Genomic DNA, 12,857 nt, shown 5'->3' with positions numbered 1-12,857 from the left:
AGCCTTTAGTTTTCGCTTTAAATATACGTGCAATTTCATTTCGATAAACGATTAAAGGCACACCTGCATCGTTTTTCTAAGTCGGAATAGTTCTAGGTAGCTACAGTAGATTCCTTCTTTTCATTTCAGCTCTGTAAAAGTGGACTCTGAGACTTATAAAAACGATGAAAATTTTAAATTCATATTCTTTGTTTTTTTTTATTTATTCTTCAGCCCTCGTGGCGAAGAATATGGTGTGAAGCCCAGTTAATAGTTGTAAGAACAACTTCCAAGTGAAAACAACTTAAAGGAAGTTGAAAGGTTTAGACTGAAACCTATTTAGGTTACTTGTTACTGATATCTATATATATATATATATATATATATATATATATATATATATATATATATATATATATACATACAATATATATACATATATGTACTGTATGTATATACACATATATATATATATGTATACGTACATCAGATAATACGATTTATAAATACATACAAGTCAATTCATTTACAGACTGTACTATTTAAGTAGGAGTATATACAGTGTAAACACGGACCAATACACTCACGCATCCACACACACACACACACACACACACACACACACACACACACACATATACACAAACTATGATGTGTGGAATCCACTGCAACTCTAATACTTGCATAGCTGCTAAGAATTTAGATCACTAAAGATTCATGATAAAATCACTGGGTATAAAGAGTGAAGGTACCTCGACAAGTGCTTCTTCAGACGGATGGTGAAGATGATGATGATGATGATGATGATGATGATGATGATGATGATGGAGGTGGTGGAGATGATGACGAGTGAGTACCTCCCCCTCCCCCCCGCTGGAGTTCACGTTTGAACAGAGGTGGGAGAACTGTTCCTTAACATCCTTTAAGTAAGTGAAGAAGTCGGGAGTGAACGCCAGCGAATGTCTCTTTTTGACGTGCGCATGCGCGCTTCAAGGAAGAGAACGCGAGCCTGACTCACGAGTGAAAGTTTGTAAGGCGCTCAAACACATGAAACAAAACTCAGCAACTACAGGTAAACGCCATTAAAAACACACCTAACATATCTCTTTACCATTCATTGCTTCCGTATTCTCTCCAAATTCATCTTTCCGCAAACTCTTCAACATGGACAAACCCAAAACCGGCCAGTACACCAATGGTACATTAATTACCAGATAAGACATTACTTAAAGTTGTTTGGTCCCAGGCAAGGTTCATAGTTAGTCAAGAGTGAATGCAGTAGTGTGAATGTGTGCGCGTTTGTAAGCAGTTCTTTAAGGCCCCTTTCTCCAAAGAGAGAGAGAGATAAAGAGAGATGACATAACAGTGTAAAAAAAAAAAAAAATTAAAAAAAAATCGGGGTTCTTAAGACCTGCGACTGTATGAAAATGCTGAATGTAATGACATCAATATGCAGTATAAGAAAGTGGATGGATATATCATGGTAACATGTAGAGAGATAGAGAGAGAGAGAGAGAGAGAGAGAGAGAGAGAGAGAGAGAGAGATAGAGAGACAGAGAGACAGAGAGAGAGAGAGAGATAATTCATAGTGACAGCTGGAAAGAAAAACCCCAAGGAGCAAGAAAAATCGGTTCAAAAAACGACTCCTCGAAGGTGTTCACAGACAGAGACAAAAAATAGTCGAAATGCTGAGAAAAGAATAATAAAGATCGATTGCTTTCTTGGTTGGTTTCAAGAGCTTGAACAAAGGACTACTGATTAGAAGAAGAAGAAGAAGAAGAAGAAGAAGAAGAAGAAGAAGAAGAAGAAGACGAAGAAGACGAAGAAGAAGAAGAAGAGGAAGGAGACAGAAAGAGAGCGAGAGATTGCAAGAGAGAATCTTGAGAGAAGTCGAAGAAATCCAGGATGTTTTGTAAGATATTTACATGCCCAGTGATTTTCCATTGAATTCAGTGATGCATTAGTAATTATTATAATTGTTTACTTTACCGCCAGGCTGTGCTGTACATAGCAAACATAAAAGATACTAGATAATTTTTCCTTGTTTACTGTATTCTAGATCTGCTTCCATCTCCTAAAAAACCTCTTTTGCTATACATTCTTAGAAGCTGTTCTTCCTGCCAGAAGTCTATCTACATTCCTAGAGAGTTTCGAGTTTGGTTGTAATGCGACAATGCGGGGACAGGGAATGTGGTCAACTTCCGGCCGTTTGAAAGGCTCATAGGAATGGATAAGAAGCTGAGACCTAATTACTTCACTAATAAACTAAGAGTCCTTGATAAATGCTAGCTCGTTTCTCGTATAGCTGCGCCTTCATTGGGTGGCAATGAATCAGATGTCAGAAGTCAATTCCTCAAATATTCAAATCCAGATTTTGTTCGGCGGAAATTTCATGGTCAAGATTATTAGAGATTATTCCATTACTTTTCCATATTCGCACAAATAACCTCTGCATCAACCCCGAGATAAGGTCAGTAATTAACAAGCATGTGTATAACGTAATAGTCTTATAAAAAGAGCAATAGGAAACAACGCAAGAATTGAGACACCTAGTGAAGACGTACGCTCTCTCAAATGAAACGAGATGCATTTTGACAGGATGTAGCTTTTAAGAAAAAAATCACTTAAAAAAATAAAAAAAAAGTTAAGGTCCCGCAGGCTTTTGAATCAAGCATTGCTACGATAACCTATCATGTACAGCTAAGGTCAGAGGGTTATGATTAATGGCACAAGAGGATACATGTTCTGTAACGTGAGTGAGTGTTCATTTTTGTTGTATTTTCTCTCAGTTTAGGACAGTTAAGACAAAGAGTGAGAGATAACTCTGTATAGGTTTAGGCCAGAGATAGTCTAAAGACAATTGCATCTAATGCGTTGGGCGACAGGGGGGAAAACAAAAGAGGAAACGGCATGAGAGAGAGGAGAGAGAGGAAAATAAAAAAAGTGTCTAGATCGTGGTATTTCTCGCTAGTCAGTCGGTGAAGTTATTCAAAAACTTCAGTTTAATCATTCTATTACCAATCGGAAACTTTAATTTTAAAGAAAGGACCCAGAATGATCAGTACCCAACAGTAAATAGTATGAAGCCAGTTATTTTTTTTTGTTTTTTTTTTCTGATGTGGCCAGTGTTAGATTTTTCTCCAGGATATTAGTACTTAAACTCTTCCCAAAAGAAACTTGTCCTCTTTTTGGTAACAGCGTTGTGACCACAATTCCTACATCTTGCTCCTCTACCTCCCATTCTCAACGATGACCTCAAATTAGCTTTCAGACAGATCGAAGGAGAAGTCTGGTTCAAAAGAATAAAAAAAAGGTTTCCACTTCATTTTGAAGTTTGTCTTTATTAGTAGTTAGCATGCCATTCTACACTGGACAAGAAATGGTGTTAATGGAATACCGAATGTAAATAGGATTTCAAATTACAATCTAAACACAAACACACCAAAAAAGCCTGAAACATAATCACATGAATCCACATGAGATTTTTGGGAGGGATAATGTTACAGGGGGCATGATAGTGCTAACCGTCCTCAGTCAGTAAGGTTGGTATTCCAATATGTTAGGTGTAAGGAACTAGGTTTTATGAACAGAATGAACTGGATGGAGTATACGGAAATCTCGACTGGAGCTTTTGTGAATGGCATCTGGATTGGCACTTTCTCATCCGTGACGGATGGAGGTGAATACAGAGCGAAGAGGTTGACTTCTTCCGTTCATAGCGGACTAGCCTCATTTACGTAGTTTATGTGTAACTTAAGTTTGTATCCTTATGCTCTTTTCATGAGTCACGCAATTTAGCAACCCTATTTTTTTGAAGCCACTCTTGGTTTTTATAGTTCGTGACATTCCTACTCCTCCTCATTGCTTCTTAACTACCGTCCCACTTCCCACTTAAGTCTAGTGGCTTTCTTTAAGCGGTAAGTCCTAATGAATAACATTCCCTGTGATAGCTTTTACCAGTTATAGTGGTCATTTACGTTTCGCGTTCCGTTCAACTAGGTTGAGAGAAACTTCTGGTGGCAGAATAGGTGGTTTTTTCGCTTCTTAATCCCACGACCCATTTCTGCGTATTCCTTAATTAAGAATGTGTGTCTTCGTATACGTGTTTCCTCTCGTGCCATAAGGGAAAGCGATTTCTTTAACTTCAAATATTTTAAGAATAAGTTGTGCTCTGAAGAGGAACAGATATCCAAGGAGGAAATCCATAAACCCACATAACACACAAAACTGGTGGCAGGGCTGTTCATGTATGTGTTTTAACATTGTGTTCGCGCACCTCGATCGAAACATGCGCTGGTCAAGAAGGCTAAATTCTTAAAATCACTTTCATTTATTAAAGAGTTCGTAATGTGTGGAATAAATACACACTTTTGCATTCAGTATCAGTAACTTATGCTTTCATTGGCTGTCATTTTGTTTCTTGGTGGATTCCAGGCGCCCTGACCAGCTGCAACAGCGCTGGATCGAGGTGACAGAGACCTCGAATCGATTTTAAGTGCGTTTTTGATCTATGTTTAAGTGAGTCTTGAATCGTGTACTGTAGAGAAAACGTGGCTCTTGTCACGTGACCACCGCAGGAATTTCACAAGATTTTTTTTTATACTTGTATTGCATACAGTATTGCATCGTACTGTATTTGTACAGTGTATTTTTAACGCATGCGCAAGGATGAGGGGTATCCAGGATAGCACGGTAATTGTTGTTAAATAAGATAGCCGTTGTTTTTGTTTTTTTTTTCTATTGCCATTTTACATAGTTTTTATTTCGCGAAAATGAGGATCACGCATTCCCCATTTTCACCCCGTAATGATAATGCAACGTTTTAAGTTCAACCGCATTTCTGTCATTTCTAAGACAACTACTTATCATGATAATGATTGTTAAATTAATCCAGTAATAAAAAAGGGACATGCACACCTCAGTTCGTTATTCGCCCAATGATATACAACGATCTTCTCATAGTCCATAAGCATCAAGTGATATTAGATAAAAAAAAACAATATTTCTATATAATTAAAAACGAAAAAAATTTCAGCCAACGCCTATTTTGACCATAGGGCCTAAGGTAAACCGCACAGCTACAGAAGATCCAAGCATGAAGGGTGTAATGAAGGCAAACGTCTAACCAACAAAGGAAGATCTTGATATCAACAGAAATTTTCATTTACCTATATATCTACATTTGAGAAATGCTCGGTGCTACATCGTTCCACTGTTCACAATGTAATTTTAAGGGAAATTTATTATCTAAGGGATTTTTATCGTTTAAGGTAACCGATAGACAGGGAATGCACTCAAGCGGCGAGAACTCGGACGCAAATAAGGGTGCAAGATAGACGTCTTCTCTGTCCATTTCTGTTTTATGCGAGGAGACGGGTATCCCTTTCACTTGTCTGTCCGGAAGCCGCTTCAGTGCATTTCATTAATTCTTAAATAAAAAATCAAAGTATGCTGTGAAGGGACGGGCGGCGGGCGGACCGACGGGCGCTAGGGAACTGAGACAAATATGACTGTGATGTTTTGGGCGGGGGTCGGGTGGTGATGGGGGGGGAGGGAGGGAGGGAGGGAGGGAGGAGGGAGGGAGGAGGAAGAAGGAAGTTACGAGGCAGTAGTACAGTATTTCATAACATCATTATCACTTCATCTGACTTTCAACTAGGTTTCTGAGAGGCTACATTTATGAGGCTAAATATTATTTTATGAAAGGGGGACAAGTACACTTTTTCCATTTTCCAAGTGAATGATATTCTTCTTTTTGACGAAATGCTATTCATTGAGTTGACATGTCGAGGCTATTAAATATCAGGTCCAATCATTAATATCTGAGGCTACATGTTATTCCAAAACCAGTAGAAAATTACTGAGGCTATATACATAGATAAGTATAAAAATCACAAGATGCACTGTCACTCAAAAGCTCACTAAAACTACTTTCGTCATGAGCACAGTATTCATATCACTCATACAAGCAGAAATCAATTCCTTTTAACACAAATGATCTTATGATATCAGAGCAACTGTTGACTTTGCACTAAAATCCTCTTATTACTTCCAAGAAGGAAAAATCTTGAGACAGCGATAGCAAAGAAGAACTCCACAGGTGAAAAGGCTAGAAAAAGGACAGGACAGAGTTATTTGCCAAGTACAAACAAAAACATCACTTTAAGGTTACTCTCGAGTAACGTCAGATCGGTTTCCATGATCCTTTCTCGCATATACATAGGGACGAAATTCCGTTGCAAAAACCACAGGCGAATAGATTGATCTTCAGCTTAGCTGGGAAGGGGTCATTTGAGCTGGTCTTATACGTATCTTGATTTCAAGAACTACGGAAATTTGGAACTGTGAAATTTAAAAAAATAAAATGCGATTTATATGTAGGGAATAGATTTAGGATTAAGACTAGATCTTTGATTTAACTCATACTTTAAGTAAGATTTGGGACGGTAACGTGTACATAACTGCCCTCGGAAGTTAGAATCCAAAGGATATGTTTGACTTGACCGCAGGATTATTTCATTGAACAGTTTAACATCAGAGACGAATATTACAGTTACGCTAAACGGGTTGAAAATCTGGAAGGATAACTGTCTTTATATTCAAAATTTTTGGTTGCCCAGTTCTACTAAAGAGAAATATCTACAGTGAATGAACACGAGAGATAAATTTTTACAACAATCTTAAAATGTAGGAAACGTATCGTCATCACCATGTTCCTGTGACATGCACGATGAAAACAGATAATAAATTTCAGCTATCAAAAAAATTCCTGTTAGTTACAAATTCTGATACGCTTTCGTTAAGGAATTGTGCAACTGAGAGGGTTGCAGTTAACAACTGCTGTCAAAAGGACAGATGAAAACCCTGAATCAAATGAGAACAGGTGTCGAATGCGATAATGATGTAAAAGTTTTCAACTTCCATTGCGTAAGGTGCTGATGTGGAAAGACATCGTTCAAGGGGGCACTTGGATCATATTTTTTGGATTTGTTTTGGGAGAAAGAAGGGCTTACTTTGGGTGGCTGTGTTGACCCTACCAGTACAAATATGTGATAGTAAGAAAGCAGTGGGAGATGCAAGGAGAATTCAGACAAGTGTATACGCAAGGCCGATACTACTGCTATTCTTGAACTACTACTACTACTACTACCATTTTCATCGCTGTTCAACTATGATTATGACACCTCTTTTTTTTTTTTTATTTCTACAACTGATACTTTATCTTCCAGCTGTCACAAAAGTCATCCTATTACTTTAAATATACATAAAACCTTTCCTTCGAAAGCCTTCTACTACTACTACTACTACTACTACTACTACTACTACTACTACTACTACTACTACAAACATTCTGCTACATATACCAGGCCGTATCGAACTTGTGTATATACCTGGTCGTTGACTCGCTGTTGATTTCAAACAGACCTGTTGTGATAAATGTGTCAAATATATTTCCGCTTTGGTTGATATCCTTTGGTCAAATTCTGTCTTTAGAAACTAAAGAAGTCATCCTGAATGTTTGCCTACTGTGATGTCAGTGATCGTACCAAAGGACATGAACTAAGACAATATATATATATATAAATACATAGACCTTTCTGATAGGACACAGACTTTCTTTTTTTTTTTATAGTTCTTTAATCTGAACAAAGCAAATTATCAAAGGGTATCATTGGGAATCTCAAAACCAAAACCACAAAGGCAAAGTATAAAATAAAAAGGTCAAGAATAAAAATATAGAAACTGATGCATTTCGAATGAGGCCTACAGATGCGTTTAGTTTTAAATTGAGAATTTCGATCGAGAGAAAAACAGAAAGCATTTGATAGTTTGCCCAATGTATTTCACGTATTTCCAGTTCTACCTTATTAAGGCACTGACTAGATTAAGTAGGATGAGGACGAGCTGAAAAGAAATTATGTAAATGACACAGAGAGTGGGAATTTACAGAAGGCCAGGCCCTAGAAAGGTATCTAGGAGATAATTCGTAACTGAGATAAAAAAAAAACTCAAGAATTTTTATTTTCCTTTTAATCACGGATGGAGATGTTGGAAAGGCAGGGAGTGATACACAATCGTGAGTCTTATTTTTTTTTTGTCAACTGGGTAGGTTCCCCTTCAATGGAGTAAAACTAAAGAGGCTAACTTATAGTAATAGATAGAAATCGCAATGACCACGAGAGGAGAAACAAAATATCAGAAACCTGAATGTCTATCTTTGGCTACAGAAGTACACATGCGCATACATACGCACACACACACACATTATATATATATATATATATATATATATATATATATATATATATATATATATATATATATATATATATATATATATATACATATTTATATATACATACATACATGCATACATACATATATATACATATACATATATACATATATACAGTGTACGTACATTGCTTAAAACTCTTTAACACAACATGTTAGCATCACAACAGGAAACGCTATTCATATTAGCGAGCACGTGAGTGTAACTAAAACAAAGCAAGAAGGAAAAAAAAAACGAGAAAAAGTCATAGTGAAAAGACGCACTAAAATGTATTTTGCATTTCTGATATTTTATTTTTCATTTCGCGATCGCACATTCCGCGATGAACTTGAAGAGTTGGGAGTCATATGAAGTTATAATGTGTCTGATTTAGGTAACTCTTAGGTGGTTGATGAAGTCTGCAAGTGTATACATATAAAGTAATGGTCTGACATTTTTTTTTTTTTATTTAGGCAATTTGAATCTGATTGTGATGGGGATTTCACTCCAAACCTAAACTACTAAATCTCACAAAATTTGTGATCCATTTCTTAAAGTGTGTTTGATAAATAGTAATTAAGAGCACAGCGTGAGAGAGAGAATGTCACGAGGAGCAATCTAGGGGTAAAAACAAAATAAAAATAAAAACATATACATAGCTGTAAATTCCTTACGATGTTCATTTGTTAGAACTAAATGATCACAGTATGACTAACATGGAATAAGTTAATGATGTAATTTAAAGCTAATGACGTATTCTAAATATTTGCGAGAATATCGACGGCAAGGAGAATCTTTAGCTTTCGATAATGCTCCTAAGGCTCTTTTTCATATGAAGGTCTATAGGAAAACCAGCCCTAAGGCGCTGTTATCAAAGCGAGATGTTTATCCACTGGTCAATGCATTCGCAAAACCTCTGTTAGTGGCGTAAGGAAATCAGTAAAACGCAAAAAAGTCATAAAAAAAAAGGGAAGAAATATACCTTTTGTGAATCTAACTATACGAAAACCATTGCAACGCATAATGTGGATATCAGTCTCTTATTAACTTCTCTTAAATGGAAAACTGCAAAACCCAATCGGAACTTTAGGTTTTTAAATATTCGTCTGCCCCACGCACAGTACCAGAAGAAATTAATAACTTTGAATAAACAAAGGCACCCTTTGCATCAATAAGCTCATTTTATCTCCCATTTCCTATCAGGCCGCTTCTTCGAGAAAAATAACCTGGTAATCGCAAAGCGAAAAAAAAAAATAAAATAAAATAAACTAAAATAAAAAGGGAAAACCTTCGTTCACTTTTCCGAAAGCGACTTCCTACCCCGAACAATTCCCTTTAACTCTACGGAACGACACCGTAAATTTTCACCCGCCTCTTATGATGGACATTCTTAATCACGTGACGCGTTGGAGAAAGCAATCAACATTAGATACATTACATATGATTCCAATAAAGCTCCATAGAGTCAATCGGCTCTGCTATTAATACCCACAAACTAATCTTATTAAAAATAATGGACTGATCAGACGGCGTGTTGAACGATGATGGACGGGAAGGGAAAGCAACTAACCATAGTCAATCGCAGGTGCCTAGGACAGAGCGACCAGGCGACCATCGCCAATCCTCGGCGTTTGGTTCCTCTGGTTTCGCTCTCCAGGAAACGAGACGTGCAGAAGAACCCCGGAATCGTGCAAGAGTAATGGAATGGGTGGGAACTACTTCTGGTATCCGAGATAAGTAGAATCATTATGTCTTTCTTTTATGCTAAAATACTGATGGTTTGTGAGAGACCAAAAGTGGAAGAGTGGCGTGCCTGATAATGCTAAGGAATTTCTATTTAAAAAAAAAAGTGTTTGATAAAGAACCTCCATGGAGTTTTATTAGTATTTAACTGTGCCTTTAAACCCATGATAGAAGTGTATGGCTAGATTCACAAAAAGAACCTTAATGTTAAAAATCAACTCTTAGGCTTAGGGCATAGCTTTAAGTACTTAACACATGGGAAAATAATAAAGTAGTATAATGCATAGAATGGAGAAGCACCCTTTTCATTATCCCAGTTTTAGTAAGAGCTAATGAACTACGAAAGAGGGGGTCGCAGGATGCAACATATGGGGTAGTCCCTGGAAAAGTTTTTTTGGGGCATACTGACCACTCAAACTTTTGAGACTACCCTGTAACCGTATACGAAATCTCAAAGATACTGACGACAAAAGAAACGTGACAACAGTTTCGACCTCTCTAATAGCGAAACTTCCTCATTTTATTATTTCACAGTAGCAACAAGAAATTCCGTTCCATTTAGGGCATCCACTTGACACTCCGGCAGGATGGTCCACTGGCTACCTTACCTGGAGCACCCACTGGACTAAACATCTGGAGAGTTAATTGGAAAACCTCGAATGGCGCCCAATTTCAATACAGTACTACGGTTTCATCCCCCTCCCCCCTTAAGCTTTCGATATATCATTTATATACCATTCTAAATAGGGATTCGTCTTCTTTCACCATTTAAGTTCTTACCCGCAAAAGAAAAATACCTTAGGCTCTGTTGTCAATGAGAATTTTATCTCTAGGTCATGTTTATTAATGTAAGGTTTATAACCTGAGTTTGTGAATAAGATGTACTAGAAATAGCAACTAGTTCGATGATATTTAAGGCTAAGATATATAAGGCTAAGATTTTCCCACACTGACTCTGCTTGTAAGTTCTTGGAACGCTTCTGAAAAACTGAAAGTCATGGGTCTGCTACTGTACTTCCGGGAAAAAAAAAATAGCTGTGAACGACCGCAAGAGAATTCATTTATTACTTCGACTTTCTTTCCTCCACCATAAACGCCTATCTCACCCACTCTTTGTCCCACTCTTTACAACTTCGTCCCACTCTGGAAACGACCGGCCGAGCAGAGTCCTGAGTGGGAATTCTTGAAATGAGATGAAATATATAAATGTAAACTAAACGCACAGTCAAAAAGCGCAACACTTGATGAATCCTCGCACAAAAATACATAAAAAAAGAGAAAAAAATAACCAATTGTGTTGTTGCATGGTGTGGATTTTAGACAGGAAGAAGAGTTAGAGGATTAAGTCTTATTATAATAATTCATTCACAGATACATAGCTGCATTTAAGGAAAAATAAAGATGGTTAACTTTGGCGTTCATTGGTAGAGCTGTCATCTGTCACTAGTTACCTGGTGGAAGTGCAACGTTATTGCCATATGTCATCTCGTGGAAATCACAGCTTTTTTGACAGCTATTTGTCTTTTTATCATTCAATATGATGTTGCAATTTACAATGATAATACCAAAGGACGTCACAGTTATAAGAATTTTTCAATTATTTTGTTTAATCTTCTCTTAAAGTCTATATAACAGCGTCTACTGACATAAAGGTGTTACGATATACATAACTTATGTGATAGAAAAGTGTCAATATGTTTATGGTTTGGGTGCAAAATACGGCTGAGAAGTGAATTACGAAGGCTTTGCTGAACATTCAGAAATGAATAAAACGTTCACTGAGAAGCACGTTAGAACGTTGCTCAGGAGCAAGACAGGGAAATAAACGATTAGGTCGGCGGAAATATTAGCAGACTTACAACATACAAAAACGGTGATTATTTGACAAAGTCAATTATTTTGATCAACATGTATCCGACAAAAAAGTGAATACTGACAGTGCCAATCAACAATTAAATCAAATACGAGTGAGCTGCAGTTAAATGTTTTTTTTATTTTTGTCTTAGATTTCATATGACAAAATATCGGCCATATATCTAGTCATATTGAGAGTCATGTACGCATGGGTGGTATGCACTGCGTATAAACAAGATGCGCTTGAGAAAATGATTCTGATAGGTTACACATTTTAAAACAAAACAAGGAAAAGAAACAAAACATACATGGCTGTCATTGTGAACAAACAAGTAAACAAAAATTTAGCTGACGTGGCTGTGAGCGACTGGAACTGAGACAAGTGATATTCATTCTAATAAACCGAGGCAATAAGGGCTTAACTTCCCCAATTTCGAATCACTGACGGGGATGACCCCCTAACATTAAGGTTCATGAGGGTAGAACCGAGCACTCTGATAGGTTGGGTTAGCATGCTCCAGCCACTCAGAAAACCAGCTCTTTCTGCTCGCTTAAGCCTCAGGCGTCCCTGTAGTGCTTCGATGACTGTTCTTTTGGAAATTAAGCTCTTTCTTGAACTAATAATTTCTGGCTGTTTGTGTTGATAACGTTACATGTGTATAAATCATAACCAACAATTTTTCAATATGGAAGATTTCTCTGTGAACTGTGTGCTAGATATTATATTAACAATAATCACGCCTACCACTTTTGAAAAATACACCCCCTTTTTATTTGCTTCCATCCCGTTGTTTACGTATACACTAATTTAAGATGTGTAAGTTTAACAATTACTAACTTAGGTAAATTATTATTATTATTATTATTATTATTATTATTATTATTATTATTATTATTATTATTATTAATGGTTTTAGTTGCTGCTTCCCGGTGATTCCATCGCATTTCTTGCCCACCGAGTAACCCCCACCTAAACAACAACGTGAGAGAGAATGCTTACTTTGAC

General features: G+C 36.9%; 1 long non-coding RNA gene across 1 annotated transcript; it reads right to left on the bottom strand.

Annotated features, from left to right (window-relative positions):
* Window positions 1-184: 184 nt before the first annotated feature.
* On the bottom strand, window positions 185-1,374 carry LOC136847670 (uncharacterized). The gene is made up of 2 exons (XR_010855795.1): window positions 441-1,374; window positions 185-340 (listed from the first exon to the last, which is right to left on the bottom strand). It is a non-coding gene; the product is annotated as an uncharacterized lncRNA (long non-coding RNA).
* Between the last annotated feature and the right edge of the window lie 11,483 nt (window positions 1,375-12,857).

This window comes from Macrobrachium rosenbergii, chromosome 17, assembly GCF_040412425.1.
Source record: "Macrobrachium rosenbergii isolate ZJJX-2024 chromosome 17, ASM4041242v1, whole genome shotgun sequence".
Classification (NCBI taxonomy): domain Eukaryota; kingdom Metazoa; phylum Arthropoda; class Malacostraca; order Decapoda; family Palaemonidae; genus Macrobrachium; species Macrobrachium rosenbergii.
The sequence above is the reverse complement of the archived record's forward strand: the minus strand, read 5'-3'. Positions and strand labels throughout refer to the sequence as shown.